The sequence below is a fragment of the Bubalus bubalis genome, chromosome 15, assembly GCF_019923935.1.
Source record: "Bubalus bubalis isolate 160015118507 breed Murrah chromosome 15, NDDB_SH_1, whole genome shotgun sequence".
NCBI classification, from domain to species: Eukaryota; Metazoa; Chordata; class Mammalia; order Artiodactyla; family Bovidae; genus Bubalus; species Bubalus bubalis.
In genome coordinates, this window is record NC_059171.1 from 36675956 (window position 1) to 36696200 (window position 20245).

Genomic DNA, 20245 nt, shown 5'->3' on the forward strand with positions numbered 1-20245 from the left:
GAATGCTAACTGTTAGAAAGTGAAGCATGTACCATCCTGGGATAGACATAGTCCTTTGGTTTGGGGACATAGGGGAAGCCAAGTGAGAAAGACTTAAGCATCACTAGTGGTTGGAAGCAGGTGTATGGTTAAAAGGACTTGGAATAGAATAGTGTCTTCCCAGTGATACAAAAACTGAGTTTTGCATACTGCTTATGAACCCATTTTGAAGGAAGGATGTGGTGATGTGCTTTGATCCTAAAATCTCTTGTTCTCTGTTCAGCCAGACAGATATCTTTCATCATTTTAGTGTTCAGATTCAATATTGGTATCAATTGAATAGGAAAACAGTGGTCACTTTTTTGGTTCAATGGATGAGTTTAAACAAATATTTTTGTTTTGTCTGTGGGAAGCTGTAATGAAATGGAACTAGCCTTCCAAATGCAAGTTGCAATATGTAATTAGGTAGATAAACATGGCTGTAGAAGTTCGAACTGCATGAACCTTTAGCAAAAAGCAGAGAAAAGGATATTATAGATGTCTATTGGTGAGGATGTAACTCTGACTGTGGCCTGATGCGCAACGTTTCTTTGATGATAGCTTTGCCTCTTAGCTTTAGTAAATATGTGACTTTGTTTAGTGCCCTGAAAGAGTGTGTTTTCAGTTGAAGATAGTCATTATTCATTTTAGCTTTGGACATCAGAACTAGAAGGTGCTGATATAAAACTCTTATTCATTTAAGATTTCTTAAGGAGCATCTGGACTTCAGGTAGAAAAGAAACACAGTTAGGGTGCAAAACAGAAATCTGATTCTAATATTTTATACACAAGATTTGGATCTTTCTTGAAATGAGGGAGAATCTGAAAAAAACATGGTTTCTTTCTGCCCCATGTCTCCTCCAGCCTTTTTATTGAACTGAGTTGTAGAGTGTTCCCTCTAGCCAGGTTTCTCCTTGGTATTTTTGTCCCTTTGAGCCTTCTAGTCACCCATTAATCATTTTTTGTGTTTTAACGTGTTTTATGTAGTTGGCATGTGCTTCATGAGTAACTTAGAAAATAATGGTGCAATAGCAACTTAGCAGCAGCAGCAACAGCTTTGCACAAATATCTTTAAGCAATTGTGAGTGGGCTTCTGGGAGAGAAACTGAAAGGTAAGATTACTGGGCCAAAATATAAATGCATTTGAATGTGATGAACACGATGGAATCATGTTGTGAAAAGGCTGTTTGTTCTCTTGCATCAAGTGCTGAGTGTCCGTTTTCCTGCATTTTTGTTATTATTAGATACGATTTTTTAATTATTGTACATCTGATAGGTGAAAATGTCATGGTAGTGTTGTTTTAATTATTTCTAGTTCCTTGGTAACCACAAAGATGAATATCTTTCAATATTTATTGATGATTTGCTCTCTTTTTTTTTTGAACTGTCTATTCAAATTCTTTGTGCATTTTCCCTAGTGGTTTCAATATGTTATTCTTAGACTTGTAAGAGCTGTTAATATTGTGAGTGTTGATATTTTTTTGTAAATATTTTCCCCCACTTTTCTTTATTTTTTGAAGAATTTTTATGATATTTTTCAAAGTAACTAATTTGAAAGATTTAGTAATAAATCTAAATTTATTTTAGATTTAGTAATAAATAAAGATTTAGTAATAAATCTAAATCTAAATTGATACAAACATATCAATGTTTGTATATGTATCCTTTGAGTTTTGTGTCTTACTTAAAAAGACTTTCGTGTGTGTGTGTGTGTGTGTGTGTGTGTGTGTGTGTGTGTCTAGGGTTCCCTGGTGGCTCAGCAGGTAAAGCATCTGCCTGCAATGATAGAGATGCGGGAGATGCGGTTTTGATCCCTGGGTCAGGAAGATCCTGTGAAGGAGGGCATGGCAACTCATGCTAGTATTCTTGCCTGGAGAATCCTGTGGGCAGAGGAGCTTGGCGGGCTACAGCCCATAGGGTCGCAAAGAGTCAGACAGGACTGAAGTGACTGAGCACACAGCACAGTGCTTTTTGCTCATAAATTAGTCCAAAATTTGTTAATAATCTTATTAGAATCTTTTTCCTTCTGCTGCTTTTTGAAGCTTCTGTTATATATTTGATTCTTTCATTTGTGTATATAATGAAATAAATAGCTTATTTTTTCAAATAGATGTTTACTTTTTCTATCTGCATTTTAAGTAGCAAGCAATTTTACCTCTAAATTGAGCTATCACCTCTATCACATAATAGACTCTCATGTGTATATATATATATATACACATACACACACACACATATATATCTGTTCATTTCCAGACTTTCATATTCTATTTCAATTAGTCAATTGCTGTTATTCACCTCAATGTTTTAACAACTGTCACTTTACATTTTGATTTGGTACATTGAGTTTTATCTTTTTTTGATACAAAATATTTTGGCTATTCTTGGAATCTGCTCTTTTGATGACTTTGGGAAGAGCTAGTCAATACCTTTTGAAAACTCTCAGTGGAGTTTTGATGGAAACCACATAGTATATGTAGACCCACTAGAGAAAGAAGAGTCGTCTTTCCAAGCAAGTGTGTCTCCTGGCACGGATGTCTGCCCGCATGGTATCATGAACTACTGCCTCTGAAATGTTTGCATTGCTTAACACTCCCAAAGTTAACCCAGAAGAAAAATATTTTCCTTCTTTCTCTTAATGAATGTTAAGTCAAAACCCTGCTTTATTTCATCTGCAAAATGAAACTAAGATCCTAGGATGTCTGCCTGGGTGAGTTCTGGGCATATCGTTTGAGAAGCTTTGCCATCTGGCTTTAGAGGTGATTCACAGTGGGGTTCCTGCAGGATGTCAAAATGTTGGAAAAGTTATGAAAACCTGGGACTAGATTATTTAGATGAAATTCATTACATGTTCAATGAAGATCAGTTTACTTTTCACTTTCATGCATTGGAGAAGGAAATGGCAACCCACTCCAGTGTTCTTGCCTGGAGAATCCCAGGGACAGGGGAGCCTGGTAGGCTGCCATCTATGGGGTCGCACAGAGTTGGACACGACTGAAGTGACTTGGATTGTATAGCTTTTATCTAAAGCTGTGTACACATGACTTAGAGGGTACCACTCAATTCAGTTAATTCTCATTCAGGGAAATTATCAGTAAAATTTGACAAGACAACCTGCAAATGTGTTATTTGATGTTATATAAACCAAAATTATTAGATAAAATGAATAAACATTCCCCTTTTCATTTTCTTTCCTTCCTTCCAACAATGCCTTGTTTTATTTTTAAAAGATTGGAGAAAATAGATCCATTCTCCACAGTGGTGGTGGTGGTGTTTAGTTGCTGAGTCGTGTCTGACTCTTTTTCGACCCCATGGACTGTAACCCACCAGGCTTCTCTGACCGTGGGATTTCCTGGGCAAGAATACTTGAGTGGGTTGCTATTTCCTTCTCCAGGGAATCTCCCGACCCAGGGATCAAACTTGTGTCTCCAGCATTGGCAGGCAGGTTCTTTACCACTGAGCTACCTGGGAAGCCCCTTCTAAAGTATCAGATCAGATCAGTCGCTCAGTCGTGTCTGACTCTTTGCGACCCCATGAATTGCAGCACGCCAGGCCTCCCTGTCCATCACCAAGTCCCAGAGTTCACTGAGACTCACGTCCATCGAGTCAGTGATGCCATCCAGACATCTCATCCTCTGTCTTCCCCTTTTCCTCCTGCCCCCAATCCCTCCCACCATCAGAGTCTTTTCCAATGAATCAACTCTTCGCATGAGGTGGCCAAAGTACTGGAGTTTCAGCTTCAGCATCATTCCTTCCAAAGAAATCCCAGGGCTGATCTCCTTCAGAATGGACTGGTTGGATCTCCTTGCAGTCCAAGGGACTCTCAAGAGTCTTCTCCAACACCACAGTTCACAAGCATCAGTTCTTCGGCGCTCAGCCTTCTTCACAGTCCAACTCTCACATCCATACATGACCACAGGAAGAACCGTAGCCTTGACTAGACGAACCTTTGTTGGCAAAGTAATGTCTCTGCTTTTGAACATGCTATCTAGGTTGGTCATAACTTTCCTTCCAAGGAGTAAGTGTCTTTTCATTTCATGGCTGCAGTCACCATCTGTAGTGATTTTGGAGCCCAGAAAAATAAAGTCTGACACTGTTTCCACTGTTTCCCCATCTATTTCCCATGAAGTGGTGGGACCGGATGCCATGATCTTCATTATAGTTTTCATTTATTATAACATTGTGAATTTTACAAATTGCAGGCAAATCTGAATGTTCAAACAACTTGAGTAAATAAATTTTGTATATCCATAGAACATCATTATTATACAGCATTTAAAAAAATTTTACTCTATTTTTGGCTGTGCTGATTTTCATCACTGTGTGCGAGCTTTCTTCAGTTGCAGTGTGCAGGCTTCTCGTTGCAGTGGCTTCTCTTGTTGCAGAGCACAGGCTCTAAGGTGTGCAAACCTCAGTAGTTGCAACCCGCGTGGGCTCAGTAGTTGTGGCTTGTGGGCACCAGAGTGCAGGTTCAGTAGTTGGCACATGGGCTTAGTTGCCCCACGGCATGTGAAATCTTCCCGAACCAGGGATGAAACCCATATCCTCTGCATTGGCAGACAGGTTCTTTACCACCGGACTACCAGAAAAGTCACTATACAACATCTGAAACATTGTGATAGAGCTTGTAGTATGTATGGCATGAAAGGTTGAAGATAAATTATTGAACAGAGCTCGATCAATCTGTTGGGGGCATACAGAACATGATCCATTTTTGTTTAAAATAATGTATAAAAATTTCTATTAAACACACAGACATATCTAAAGAAATATGAAAAATAAGCACTGAACCTTGGATTTTGGAAATATACAATTATAATTCTACCTTATACATATTTATATCATGTAAACATTTTATAATGAGCATACATAAGTTCTGTCCGCTTCCCAGGTGGCACTAGTGGTAAAGAACCTGCCTGCCAGTGCAGAGGACATAAGAGACAGGGGTTTGACCCCTGGGTTGGGAAGATCCCCTGCAGGAGGGCATGGCAAACCACTCCAGAATTCTTGCCTGGAGAATCCCAATGGACAGAGGAGCCTGGAGGGCTAGAGTCCATAGGGTCGCACAGAATCAGACACAACTTAAATGACTTAGCCTGCATGCACGCATGTAAGCTCTCTGATGAAAATCAATAAAAATTTTCATTTGGAAAACATAGTTTTTAGATTAGTTACTAATGGTTTTACTTCCTATAATAACCTTTTCTTATAGTCATAGATTATTGAGAGTTGATTATGCCTCATAAATCATGTTTTATTCTACTATAGCACTATCTGTAGATACTATCTGTAGATGGAGAAGCTCTACACAGTCAGCAAAAAAAAGGCCAGGAGCTGACTGTGGCTCAGATCGTGAACTTCTTACTGCAAAATTCAGACTTAAATTGAAGAAAGTAGGGAAAACCACTAGGTCATTCAGGTTTGACCTAACTCAAATCCCTTACGATTATGCAGTGGAAGTAACAAATAGATTCAAGGGATTAGATCTGACAGATAGAGTCCCTGAGGAACTATGGATGGAGGTTCATGACATTGTACAGGAGGCAGTGATCAAGACCATCCCCAAGAAAAAGAAATACATAAAGTCAAAATGGTTGTATGAAGAGGCCTTACAAATAACTGAGAAAAGAAGCTAAAGGCAAAGAAGAAAAGAAAAGATATACACATTTGAATGCAGAATTCCAAAGAATAGCAAGGAGAGATAAGAAAGCCTTCCTCAGTGATCATTGCAAAGAAATAGAGGAAAACAATAGAATGGGAAAGACTAAGAAGCTCTTCAAGAAAATTAGAGATACCAAGGGAACATTTCATGCAAAGATGAGCACAATAAATGGTAGATACCTTCTCTGTAGATGGAGAAGCTCTATACAGTCAGCAAAAAATGGTTCTGGAAATGGTCCCATTTCTCCAGAAATGGTATGGACCTAACAAAAGCAGAAGCTATTAAGAAGAGGTGGCAAGAATACACAGAAGAACTATACAAAAAAGATCTTCATGCCCCAAATAACCATGATGATGTGATCACTGGACTAGGGCCAGACATCCTGGAATGTGAAGTCAAGTGGGCCTTGATAAGCATCACTATGAACAAAGCTAGTGGAGGTGATGGAATTCCAGTTGAGCTATTTCAAATCCTGAAAGATGATGCTATGAAAGTGCTACACTCAATATGCCAGCAAATCTGGAAAACTCAGCAGTGGCCACAGGACTGGAAAAGGTCAGTTTTCATTCCAATCCCAAAGAAAGGCAATGCCAAAGAATGTTTAAACTACTGCACAATCGCACTCATCTCACACTATAGCAAAGTAATGCTCAAAATTCTCCAAGCGAGGCTTCAATAGTACATGAACTGTGAACTTCCAGATGTTCAAATTGGATTTAGAAAAAGCAGAGGAACCAGATAAAATTGCCACCATCTGTTAGATCATAGAAAAAGCAAGAGAGTTCCAGGAAAACATCTACTTTTGCTTTATTGACTGCATCAAAACCTTTGACTGTGTGGATCACCCCAAACAGTGGAAAATTCTAAAAGAGATGAGAGTGCCAGACCACCTGACCTGCCTCTTGAGTAATCTGTATGCAGGTCAAGACGCAACAGTTAGAACTGGACATGGAGCAACAGACTGGTTCCAAATCGGGAAAGGAGTACGTCAGGCTATATATTGTCACCCTGCTTATTTAACTTATATGCAGAGTACATCATGCGAAATACAATGCTGGATGAAACACAAAATTGCCAGAAGAAATGTCAATAACCTCAGATACACAGATGACACCACCCTTATGGCAGAAAGCGAAGAAGAACTAAAGAGTCTCTTGATGAAAGTGAATGAGAAGAGTGAAAATGTTGGCTTAAAACTCACCATTCAGAAAACTAAGATCATGGCATCTGGTTCTATCACTTCATGGCAAATAGATGGGGAAATAATGAAAACAGTGAGGCTTTATTTTTTAGGGCTCCAAAATCACTTTAGCCATGAAATTAAAAGACTCTTACTCCTTGGAAGAAAATCTACGACCAACCTAGACAGCATATTAAAAAAAAGAGACATTACTTTGCCAACAAAGGTCCATCTAGTCAAAGCTATGGTTTTTCCAGTAGTCATGTATGCCTGTGAGAGTTGGACTATGTCAGCATGGAAGAATTAATGCTTTTGGACTGTGGTGTTGGAGAAGACTCTTAAGAGTCCTTGGACTACAAGGCAATCAAACCAGACAATCCTAAAGGAAATTGGTTCTGAATATTCATTGGAAGGACTGATGTTGAAGGTGAAGCTCCAGTACTTTGGCCACCTGATGCAAAGAACTGACTCCTTGGAAAAGACCCTGATGATGGGAAAGATTGAAGGCAGGAGGAAAAGGGAATAACAGAGGATGAATTGGTTGGATGGCATCACCGACTCAATGGACATGAGTTTGAGCAAGCTCCAGTAGTTGGTGAAGGACAGGGAAGCCTAGTGAGCTGCAGTCCATGGGTGTGCAAAGAATCAGACATGATTAAGCAACTGAACTGAACTGATCTGTAGGTACAACTCAGGAGTGTTAACCTTATTACAATTTCTTGAAAGATTACTAAGTGCCACCCACAGAACTGTGCATATTACACTGCATCATTTAATCTTCAGAGCATTCCTTTGGACTAGGTATTGTCGCCATTTTAAAGGTAATCATAACTGAATTTCAGAGAATGTGAGTCATTTGCCAAAGTTCTTCAGCCAATTAATCGGCATAGTACGGAATGAAACTTTAGCTTCTGATTCCAACTATGGCTTCCCCCATATGGAAATTCATAAACACAAGCTAGAGAGACTATTTGGAATTCAAGGCCACAGTCTTCCCATATGCCTTTGTTGATTAACTTAGTAAGACTGCCCAATCATGAGAAGGGGTAAAGTTGATATCATGGAAAATCACTATTTGCTTAGGTCTATAGCCTTCAGATAGCATATTCAAAAGCAGAGACATTACTTTGCCAACAAAGGTCCGTCTAGTCAAGGCTACGGTTTTTCCTGTGGTCATGTATGGATGTGAGAGTTGGACTGTGAAGAAGGCTGAGCACCGAAGAATTGATGCTTTTGAACTGTGGTGTTGGAGAAGACTCTTGCGAGTCCCTTGGACTGCAAGGAGATCCAACCAGTCCATTCTGAAGGAGATCAGCCCTGGGATTTCTTTGGAAGGAATGATGCTAAAGCTGAAACTCCAGTACTTTGGCCACCTCATGCATCTGATAGCCTTCAGACGGAGAAAGAAATGGCAACCCACTCCAGTGTTCTTGCCTGGAGAATCCCAGGGGACGGGGGAGCCTGGTGGGCTGCCGTCTCTGGGGTCACACGGGTCGGACACGACTGAAGCAACTTAGCAGCAGCAGCACAGCCTTCAGATCTGTTGTCTTGATGATAAAAACTAAAGCCAATTATCATCATCTTTCTTTAGAGAGTGTTGGTTATCTCAGACTATGTAACAAAGTGCAACAAACTAGGTGGCTTAAAGAATAGTAATGTCTTCTCTCCCAGTTCTGGAGACTAGAAGTCCAAGATCAAGGTCTCAACAGGGTTGCTTCCTTCTGAGAACAATTCTATGCCTCTCTCCGAGCTTTTGGTGTTTTGCTGACATTCTTTGGGGTTCTTTGTCTTGTGTAAGCATCATCCTGATCTCTACCTTCATTGTCACACATCTCTCTCCCTGTGTGGCTGTCTGTGTCCAAATTTCCCTTGTTTATAAAGACATCAGTTATATTGGATCAAGGCCTCACTCTGTTCCAGTATGCCTTCATCTTTACTAATTACATCTGTCATGTTGAAAATAAGGTCATATTCTGAGATATAGGGGTTGGGACTTCCAGATATAAATTTCAGGGGACACAGTTAAGCCTGTAACAGAGAGTAGCTTCCTTCTCCCTAGACCCGAGGAACATGCTGAGGGATGCTCTCTTTACATTCATCAGCTGGAACCCCTCTGCACCCCACTGTCTGTGGCTGAGAGCACCACCATTCTGTGTGAAAGTCCTTCAATATTCTTCTCTGTTTTCCTTCACTGTTTAGACACTTTGAAGAAGACGTTTTATTTGAGCTTCTTGTTTATATGCAGTGTTCTCTTAGGCAACCTGATGCTCGCTTTGCATGGTTGCTTGGGAGGTGCTGGACACTTTAGTTTGCCAGGCTTTGGGGTAAAACTGACTTCATTTTCTGGATCCCATTCATAGTTCAGAAGAAATGTAGACCTCTGTATGCAAAGCATTATATTTACTGGGGCTTCATACATTTCTAAGGCAGGACCCTCATCTTAAAAACTTATAATGTCAAACCTATATATATATATATATATATATATATATTTCCCCCCCCCCGAGTTGCAGCCTCTTAGAGTAACATAAAAAGTAACCAGAAGTTTTAGATTGAAATTAGCACTAGTCAGTAATTTCTTGTACCTAAACCAAAAAAACCATGAACTTCAGATCAGGTTTTTTACTTAGACATAGCTATGAGGGTGTTTAAAAAAAAAAAAAAGAAAACCCCATGTGGCAGATACTCCTAGTTTTCTGCATTTTCCTCCTTTCTGCTTTCAATTAATGCAACCCAGTTTTTAGTAGAGAAGCAACACTCTCTACTTTCCTCTGTGGAATTCCTGGTAGCCAAGCCTCTCCTGGTCATATGACCTAGTTTTAGCTAATGAAGTGTGAGCAAAAGTCTACTGGCTAGAGCTTTTGGAGGAGCTGTAGTTTTTGTTTGTTTGTTTGTTTTGTTTTTTCCCTTCTCAAGCTGTGGCACTGTCATTCTCGTAATTTTAAGATGATTAAAAAGTACTTCATCTGAGCTGTGGGCAGAAGAATGAGGAAAACATAAAGAACTACAGTTATGTGCAGCTAAGAAAGTGGAAAGAGTTTTGCTTTTCATGAGTAGCTGCTCCAGCCCTGAACTACCTTTCTCTGGACCTTATTACACAAGAAAAATAAACTCATATTTAGTTAATATGCTGTAACTGGATTTTTGACACATGCGGTTGAGTTCAGTCCTGACTGATGCATCAACCATGTCATGTTGGACAGTATAGTGCCACCAGCTTGAAAATGCTTCTGCTTTTTCCAGGGGAAGCTCCCGATAAAGGGATGTCACTAGCAGAGTGGTGACTACTAGGCCTTCCAATTGATAACAATGACGACAACCTCTAGAAATCTGGCCCTTAGCAGCATCTCTGGGAAGCAGGGGATCTTTGAATTTCTTATTAAATCTGTAGTGTCTCTCACACGTCTCCAGCAGGCTACAAGACAGATGCTGGGCATCTGTTAAAAGATCAGCTCGAGGTATTTCTTCAAGAGCTCATGGAGAGTATGTTCCTATTGCTATTATAATTCCTGTTACCGCTTATGTTAGTTGGATAGCACAGAGGTCTTTGGAAGAAAAAGTCTCTTGAGAGAACTTTCTGAAAGCGCTGGGGAATTGGCCTGAGAAAATAAACTCTAGTCCCAAGTGGCATCATAATTTTAATGTTTATCTAGTCAATTTTGCATTTTCCTGAACCCAAAATGTCTCCTAATTCATGTAAGTGGGAACTCATAGCCCTTAGCTGTTTATCACTTTTCTGGAACTTTGGGAATTAAAATAGTTAGCAGATCTGACAAGAAACCCATTTTCTTCTTATAGCTGTCCCTTGAGATGTAAGGACCCGGTTGGCAGGGGATGGGGAAGGAGGAATTAGGTATGACTACTCAGGGTCCTGAGGTAGCAGAGTTACTCTTTGGAGTGATGAGACTGTGCTGAAAGTAGACAGCGGTGATGATTGCGTAACTTTGTGAATATACTAGCAATCACTGAATTGTACACTTTAAAAGGGTGAATCACATGGTATGTTAATTACAGCACAATGAAGTTGTTATTTTAAAAACAAAGGTAAGAATATCACTACAGAGCCACTGAATGAGAACTTTATAATATCACATATGTTCTTAATATGATTTTAATTCAAATCCCAGTTTAAGAACCCCCACTGTGGCACATGTTCTACCCCTGAGGGATGGAACTCCGTACACATACACACACATGGACATACATGTGCGTGTGTGTGTGCTCAGTCGTGTCTAACTTTTTGCAACTCCATGGACTATAGCCCGCCAGGCTCTTCTGTCCATGAAATTCTCCAGGCAAGAATACTGGAGTGGGTTGCCATTTCCTACCCAAGGGATCTTCCTGACCCAGGAATCGAACTCCCGTCTCTTGGGTCTCCTGCATTGACAGGCAGATTCTTTACCACTTCACTGAAACCCACTTAACTGAAGTCTGTATAGTACACCAACTACAATGCTACGGTTCTTTTAAATGCCTTTGCTTTCTTGACTGGTCTCAACCTGTAGCCTCATGTCCTATAAATAGAATGTTGTGGAACATAGTCTAGGAATCATCGAGTATGGCCATGAAATATTGCCCATTAAAGATTTATTTCTACTTTTGCACCTTTCAACTTCTTAATCCACTGCTCACAAGAAGTTATTTTACTTCATCAGAATTTGAGTTGAAATTTGAGAAAAAAAAATAATAGAAATGTCCAAAGGTAAAGTTTCTATTACTGTCATGAGCTTTCTAAATTATGAGACCTTCAGAGAAAGTGTAATAACTTTGTGAAGTTGGCTATTAGACTATGTCTTATTCGTCTTTGAAATCCAAATACTTAAGTGACATAAACTTGATGATCAATGACTCTTTTGAAATAGACTATTTCTGTCATGAGGGAAAACCTCAGACATCCTCTTAACTAACTCCTTTCTTTCCCCCTTCCCAAATTAAATGACTTGTTCAAGGTCTCTTGCTCTTTTAATTGGCAAGTTGAGGCTGGAACCAAGGTCTTGTGTCTCAGAAACTGATGCCATTCTTTCATCTTCATTCCAGTCATCAAAACACAGCATTGTTAAACAATATTTCATTTAGTGGTAAAAAAGTGCTGCAGGATTATGGACATCCTTGATGACAAACCAGATCTTAAATTTGGAAGAATGTTTAAGAAGGAGATTATATATCAACAATTTGTGGCTTAGAATTTAGTATTTTTCTGTTGACTTCTTTATATTAACTGAATTTCCATGACTCCGTCCCCTTGGATTGCAGTTGTAATTATGTAGCAGTTAACATCTTCTCTGGGCCCAGCATATCCCATAATTAGCTGTGTTCTCTCCACAGTGTATGACTCAACGCTATGTGGTTCTTCTATATCAAAGGCAGGGTGGCCAGATTTTTTTTAACCACAATACTTGAGCATGTAGTGGCAGATGGCTGCACAACCCAAGTGCATCGGGTCCTTTTGAAGGGTAACCTCACCCAAAACAAGCAAACAAACAAACAAAACCAAACCCTGAGATTTATTTTTAAAAAAAGGAAAGAACCTTCTTGGGGATGTTTCCAAACACTGCATCATTTAAAAAGAAAAGCATCTCCCTCTCTCTCTCTCCCTCCTTCTCTCTCTTTGGAAGAACTAAAATAGAAATAAATGATTTAGAACTTTGAGGTCAGCCTTGATCAGGAAGGAGGGCACCTCTTGGTCTCTAATCAGAGATCTACAGAGGTTTACTCAGTTGAGCTCGGGCACTGGGCATAATGTAGCTTGTAGTAGAAAGAGCGTAAGACTAAGGATCAGCAGACCCAGTTTCTTCTTTGTTCTTCAGCTAATTAAGTATCTGAACCTTTCTGAGCTTTGGTGAATCCAAGTATCTGCGATCACTGCTCTAACACCACTATTGTAAATGCAAGATCTTATATCATTAGGGCAGTTGAAAAAATAGAGCACTTCAGGCTCCTTCTGTACATACACATTCATCTACATCATTAATATATATCTCCTTGTAAAGAACCCTAGGGAAGAAAAGGTCTAAGTAGCTGCCCTGGTAAACTTATTACAGACTTAGTGAAACTCACCATTGGGAGTTCCTTATTATATTCAGAATAACATATCAGAATGAGGAATATTTAATTCACCAGAATTCCATAGGGAAAAACAACTCTTATTTGTGGGGAAAAGCACTTAGAATGGAAGGCTGGACCCAGTGGGTATAAATATGAGCTTTCCTGCTCTGGGTGACTTAAGGGAACAGATTTTCTTGCCCCTCCCCAGAGGGAGGGTGTTAGAAGAGGGAATAGAGGATGGGGCTCATACAATGATAAGGTTGCTCCATGATGTGCGAGGTGACCCTGCCCCGTTACCGTCAACAGTTGAATTTTCTCAAGAGTACATGATGCTGCTGATGTATGTATGTGAATACTGGAAGAGAGAGAAGTTGGGAAGGAACCCTATTTTACACTCACCTTAATTCTAATTAGCATCAAGCTTGGGTATAGGAAGGAAGCAAAGAGAAATAAGAGAAAATCGAACTTGGGGACTGGCAGAAATATTTACAGAGCTCTGGATTTCCAGTCTATGGAACTGGACTTCAGATCAAAGTCGACAGGTCTTTAAAAAGACCTACACGTACCAGCTAACACCTGTGATCGGTGTACTTCCCACATTCCAGGTACTGTGCCAAATGCTATATGTGTATTGCACACGTGCATGTAGAGATTTGTTTTCATCATTACAAGAACCCTGTGAGATGGATAATTTTAAATTAATTTTATTGGAATGTAATTGATTTACAGTGTTGTGTTAGTTTCTGCTGTACAGCAAAGTGAATCAGTTATACATGTATACTTAGCCACTCTTTCTTAGATTCCTTTCCCATGTAGGTCATTACAGAGTATTGAATAGAGTTCCCTGCGCTATACAGTAGGTTCTTAATAGTTATCTGTTTTACAGATAGTAGTGTGAATATGGCAATCCCAATCTCTCAGTTTATCCCTCCCCTCCCCTTACCCTCTGGCAACCATAGTTTGTTATTTCCTACATCTGTAACTCTATTTCTGTTTTGTAAAGAAGTTCATTTGTACCACATTTTTATGAGACTGATACAGTGCTGGCAGTACTATGAGGGCAGACTATACCACATTTTTAGATTTCGCATATAAGTGATATCATATATTTGCTTTTCTCTGACATTTCACTCAGTATGACAGTCTCTAGGTCCGTCCACGTCACTGTAAATGACATTATTTTGTTCTTTTTTATGGCTGAATGATATTCCATTATTACTACCCCAGTTTCACACTTGGAGAAACAAAAACCCAGAAAGGTTACATAAATTGTCCAAGGTCACACAGATGTGAAGTGCAGTTTAGAGTCCAAATATGCTCAAACATTCGTGTATTAATTATTGATGACTCTAAAAATGTATCAAGCAGTTTCTCTACTAGACATGAGAGGGAGTGCAAAGATGATCCTAAAGTGGATCTTGCCACAGTGTATTTGTTTTTGTAGTCTAATAGTGGCTACAGGCTGAGGACAGAACCATGCTATTGAGACAAAATGAAGCACGGGCCGTGTGAGAGGTTTCAATGCTGACAGTTTCAGAGGATCAAAGGTCGAATTCTCCCCACCCCTTGGCGCAGTCTGAGGCCTTTTCTCTTGTGGTGCTGAAGAATAGAAGTTTGATGTATATGTATCATCAGTTATGACAAGGATCCACCTCTTCATTAGTTTCAATACTTCTGGCAGTCTCTGCTGAAAAGCCTTGAGCTGTGGTCTGCGGTCTGCTCAGAAAGCATGCCGCGTTTCACCCTGTGCATTCCCCATTTGGTGTTTTTCCTCTCCTCCCATTCCTACCCTCGGTTCTTGTTTTTCTCTCATCTTCCTCCTTATCTATCCTTCCTCTGGCTACCACATGTACACCTTCCCTTCCCAATCCTGCCCTTAGCAGATCTTAAGGACCTATTTTGCCAGCAAAGTAGATCTCCAAGGGAGAGAGTCCTTGTTTTGGATTTCTTGTTTTTTTGCCAAGACAGACCTTTCTTCATGTAAAATTTTTTTCATGAGTTTCTAGACCTACCTGAGCCTTCCGGTCCTTAGCTGTCCCCTACTTTCTGAGGCTCCTCTGAAATTTCCATTCCCCAGCCCTCTTCCTTGATCTTAACCATCTTGATATTCTGTTGCTCATTAGCTCATGATTTCTCTAAATATTTGATGAGGGTATATGAGTGGTATGATAAACTCAAATCAACCAAGTATTTCATGTGCAGCTTTCTTAAAAATTGGGAAGGAGAACCTACAGGTGGCCTGTGGGTTGCTTTTTATTTGATTTTTCCTATTTTCATCAATTCTAAAGTAGAGTTCACTTTCCTGAGGAAGAAAGGGGCCCTTTCTTAATATACCAAAGTGATGTTATAGAAAACAATTTTGAATGTTAGAGCTAGTACTGGCCCTAAAGTCAAAGAAATTGTATATATATCTCAGATCTACCACTTCATAATTCTCTGATTGGACAAAATTATATTCAACCATTCTGGGTCTATTTCCTTACCTGTAAATTGGGATGATAAAACTGTACCTATTTGATAAAGTTTATTGTAATGGTCAACTAAGATATATACATATTCAGAACATAGTAGGTGCTTAATAAATGGAGGCAGTTGATTAGACTGACAATCTAAAGCATGTCTACTAAGAAAAGCAACTTTGGCAAAAGTGTAAAAATTCTCAAGTTCCCACATTCTCACTGACCTGTGTGCACCGATATTGGAAAATAATACATGGGTTAGCTACCTTTTGGTTTGACCTAGTTACAATTCTATAGCTATATAATAGGAGTGTTTATAATTGAATTACAAAGTTAGAGAAGCCTAAGGTTGGCATTCACAGCTGAAAAAATATCACACCACTGGGTCTAGATTTTGTATCTCTGCAATCATTTCCTGAGAAGTCTTCCAACGATGTGATTTCCCATAGTTGTAGGCTTTGTTATTATTTAAGGACGCTTTTGGGCTTGTTGTCAGTTCTGGCAACTGCCCGCAAAAGTGACTACATGGTGAGGGGTGGGTTCAGTATGGAGGTTGGGGTTGTCTGATTCCAGGGGCAAAGATTCTTTGTAACAACAAAGTAGACATATATCTTACCTCGAGTATAAGGTGTATGTAAGGAAGTAACTAGGGGTCCACAAAGAGAGTGGGCTCACAAGCTGAAGAGTAATGATTCAATTAAAAAAACAAAAACTCCTGTACAGGAAAGCTCCATGTTCATCACTGTCTTGTATGTAAAAGACTACAAGGTAAAACTCTTTTGAACCAGTTTTTCTAACTTCTGTTGGCTTGAGAAACCTGGTATCTTACATGACAAGAATAAGATAAAGTGCTCAAGGAATAACAAGTAACTGCCATCATTTATTGAGAAATTATGTTCCTCCTACTTATAAAGAGTAGATATTCTTTATTTCCATTTTACAAATGAATTTTGTGAGGTTTAGTGGTATTAAATTATTTGCCCAAGGTTTAAGAACTAAGAACTTATTTTCAAGAATTTATAAAAATTCATAAGCCTTCCCCAGAGGACTCGCCCGCCCTGCCCCGCCGGCCCCGGGGGCAGCGGAGCATCGCCACGCCGGAGACTGGGCCGGCTCTTGCCTTGGAGCTCCCTGGGGCCGGCGGGCCTAGATCCCCACCCTCGGGAACGCAGAGCCTTCTCCGCATGTGTGCGTGTAGCTGTGTCTGTGTATTTATACGTATGTCGCTCTTCGAGAAGCAACCTAGTTTATGGGGCAGCTGGACTTTGCATGTTAGAGTGAGCCCCCCTCGCCCGCCGCCCCTCCCCCCAGGGCCCTGCCCCTCTCCCCTGCTCCCTGGGCAGCCAGCCTTGCTCTTCCCTGCAGAGAAAAGGATTGTGGGAAACTCCAGGACTCTTCCCACCCATCCCCCAGCGCCTGCCGGCTGGGGCTGCCTGCATGCCTCCCCAGAGCCCGGGGGTACCCCATCCCCAGTTCCTTTCCCCCTTTTAACAAAGGAGAAGAAAGAGTTTCAAACCAAAAAAAAAAAAAAGAAAAAAAAAGAACTTATTTTCAAGAATTCATCAGTTCAACAATTCCCTTCCATCCAAAAATATACACTAAGAATTGTTTAGTAATATCATTTGCCTTTTGTCCTAATAATTTCAAAAGACATTTTATCAGAGAAATATTTAGGAATACTTAAATATGAAAGAATCCAGTTTGAAAGGCATGAATATTTCTTAAGGTTTTCTATACAACACAGCAATGGGTCAGGATAGCTTCTAAAATCCATTTCCATGGCAAAAAAAAAAAAAAAAAGTTGATTTTTTTTTTTTTGATTCTACAAAACCCAATATCTCTTAAAAGCACAATAAATTTACTAATGAAAGATACATATTCAGTCCCAGAATACTGGGAAGTCTTCAACAAATTCAAGAGGAGGTAACACCTAAGAAAATGCAATATGATTCTTTCTAGAACTTAGCTTCCTTGAGGGTGTGAAATCTTGTCTTTCTATACTTCAAAGCACTAATCACGGCTTTAGTGCTGTGCCCTTCAATGAAATTTTATGGGATGAATAAGACTTACACATAACAGACATCTCCAAAAGTCTTGTTTCCATGTCTTTTTATGATCAAAGCATTTTATTACAAAATAAACAAACCTGAAACAGAACAAGGATAAATGCTTCTCCAAACATAAAAATAGGCTAGTAAATTGAGGAAAATGAGGTTATGATTATTTGAAATTTTACTGCATTGAAAGATGGTGGCTCCCATTATTGACTAATGACCATTTAGCAAGATTTTCTATAGGTTAGTTCCTTGCTCATAATGGTTATTCTCATTTTATTGGCAAAGAAATGGAGGCTGATAAGTATTAGAGTGCCAAAAACATACTGCAAGTTAAATAAATAGGCAAGCTTTAAGTCGTTTTACTTAACCAAGTGCTGCTGCTCCTGCTAAGTCGCTTCAGTCGTCGTGTCCGACTCTGTGTGACCCCGTAGACGGCAGCCCACCAGGCTCCCCCATCCCTGGGATTTCTAGATCACCTCTAAATTTCATTCCTTATGCTGCATTGTACTCTCTCCTGGTGGTAAAAAATCAGTCCTGAAGTTCAGGATAACTTCATTATACAGAGATTGAGCTTAGGTAAAGAACAACAGACTGGTTCCAAATAGGGAAAGGAGTATGTCAAGACTGTATATTGTCACCTTACTTATTTAACTTATATGCAGAGTACATCATGAGAAACACTGGGCTGGATGAAGCACAAGCTGGAATCAAGATTGCTGGGAGAAATATCAATAACCTCAGATATGCAGATGACACCACCCTTATGGCAGAAAGCAAAGAAGAACTAAAGAGCCTCTTAATGAAAGTGAAAGAGGAGAGTGAAAAAGTTGGCTTAAAACTCAACATTCAGAAAACTAAGATCATGGCATCTGGTCCCATCACTTCATGGCAAACAGGTGGGAAACAGTGGAAACAGTGAGGAATTTTATTTTTTGTGCCTCCAAAATCACTGCAGATGGTGACTGCAGCCATGAAATTAAAAGACTCTTACTCCTTGGAAGGAAAGTTATGACCAACCTAGACAGCATATTAAAAAGCAGAGACATTACTTTGCCAACAAAGGTCTGTCTAGTCAAGGCTATGGTTTTTCCAGTAGTCATGTATGGATGTGAGAGTCGGACTAGAAAGAAAGCTGAGCACTGAAGAATTGATGCTTTTGAACTGTGGTGTTGGAGAAGACTCTTGAGAGTCCCTTGGACTGCATGGAGATCCAACCAATCCATCCTAAAAGAGATCAGTCCTGAGTGTTCACTGGAAGGACTGATGTTGAAGCTGAAACTCTAATACTTTGGCCACCTGATGCAAAGAACTGACTCCATGGAAAAGACCCTGATTCTGGGAAAGATTGAAGGTAGGAAGAGAAGGGGACGACAGAGGATAAGATGTTTGGATGGCATCACTGACTCGATGCACATGAGTTTGAGTGAATTCCGGGAGTTGGTGATGGACAGGGAGGCCTGGCATGCTGCAGTCCCTGGGGTCGCAAAGAGTCGGACACAACTGAGCGACTGAACTGAACTGAACTGAAAGAACACTCCTCTAGAGGTATCTGGATCAGCAGCACTAGCCCACAGAGGAGCTTTTTAGAAATTCAGAATCTTGTAACCCACCCCCTCCTACATCATAATCTACTTTTAACATCAACTCTTGGTGATTTGTGTGTGGTATGAGGATGTTAGTCACTCAGTTGTGTCCGACTCTGTGCCACCCAGTGGACTGTAGCCCACCAGGGTCCTCTGTCCATGAGTTTCTCCAGGCAAGAATACTGGAGTGGGGTACCATTTCCTATTCCAGGGGATCTTCCCAAGGCAGGGATCAAACCCAGGTCTCCTGTATTGCAAGCAGATTCTTTATAGTCTGAGCCATGAGAAAAGCAATGTGATTTGTGTATAGATTAGTGTTTATAAGCTCTGCCCCAGAAATGTGTGTGCGCGTGCAGATACGCGTGCATGCACACACACACACACACACACACAGCATCTCACAAGGTGTTTATTTAGAGGATAAAACAAAGTTGTGCCTTTTCAAATAAACCTCTTTCCATTCTTGGTAGTGAAAAACATTTGGACTGTTTTGATTTCTGTCAGGAATATGGCAGAAGATCAAGAATGTGTGCTTTGAAATCATCCACTAATTTATTCTGCCAGATTGCTTTTATGTTATCAGTGCAGAGGAAATTAAGCCTCGCTGGGACAGTTTCTCACTGGAGGCACCGACGTTCACAATCTTTCCTGTGGAAGGGGAAGCAGATGGGCCTGGACAAAGATATTATGCATTCAACTAGCAAAGCAAGGATCTTTCATGAGCTGCCCTGGAGCAAAGTGGGAAGAGTTCTGTGTTAATTTTTTAATGTCTTTTTAATTAAAAGTGTCAAGCCAGAGTCCCTGAGTTTCACAGAGAGAGCCGGATTCTTCTCTGTTATCATCCTTGAAATGAAAGCCAATTCAAAGAGCCATTTGTTATGTTTTTGCCTTTTTTTTTTTTTTTTTTTGGTTTCCTTGTTTCCAGTTTTCCCTACTTTTGGTGCATTTCAAGGTGAAACCCAGGTAGAGTTATTTGTTAACTTTGTTCACTTTGCATTAAGGTCATCTTGGAACACAAAACAGATACCCACCTATATCAGTCAACTGTGGCCACAGTAATACAGCATGCTGCTGCTGCTAAGTCACTTCAGTCGTGTCCAACTCTGTGTGACCCCATAGACGGCAGCCCACCAGGCTCCCCCATCCCTGGGATTCTCTAGGCAAGAGCACTGCAGTGGGGTGCCATTGCCTTCTCTGGTAATACAGCATAATAGCACAAAACATGCGTGGCATTCAACGAT

General features: G+C 40.2%; 1 long non-coding RNA gene across 9 annotated transcripts in view; it reads left to right on the forward strand.

Annotated features, from left to right (window-relative positions):
• Positions 1–20245, forward strand: part of LOC102413604 — a 347952-nt gene that overhangs the window by 176752 nt on the left and 150955 nt on the right. The window lies entirely within an intron of this gene.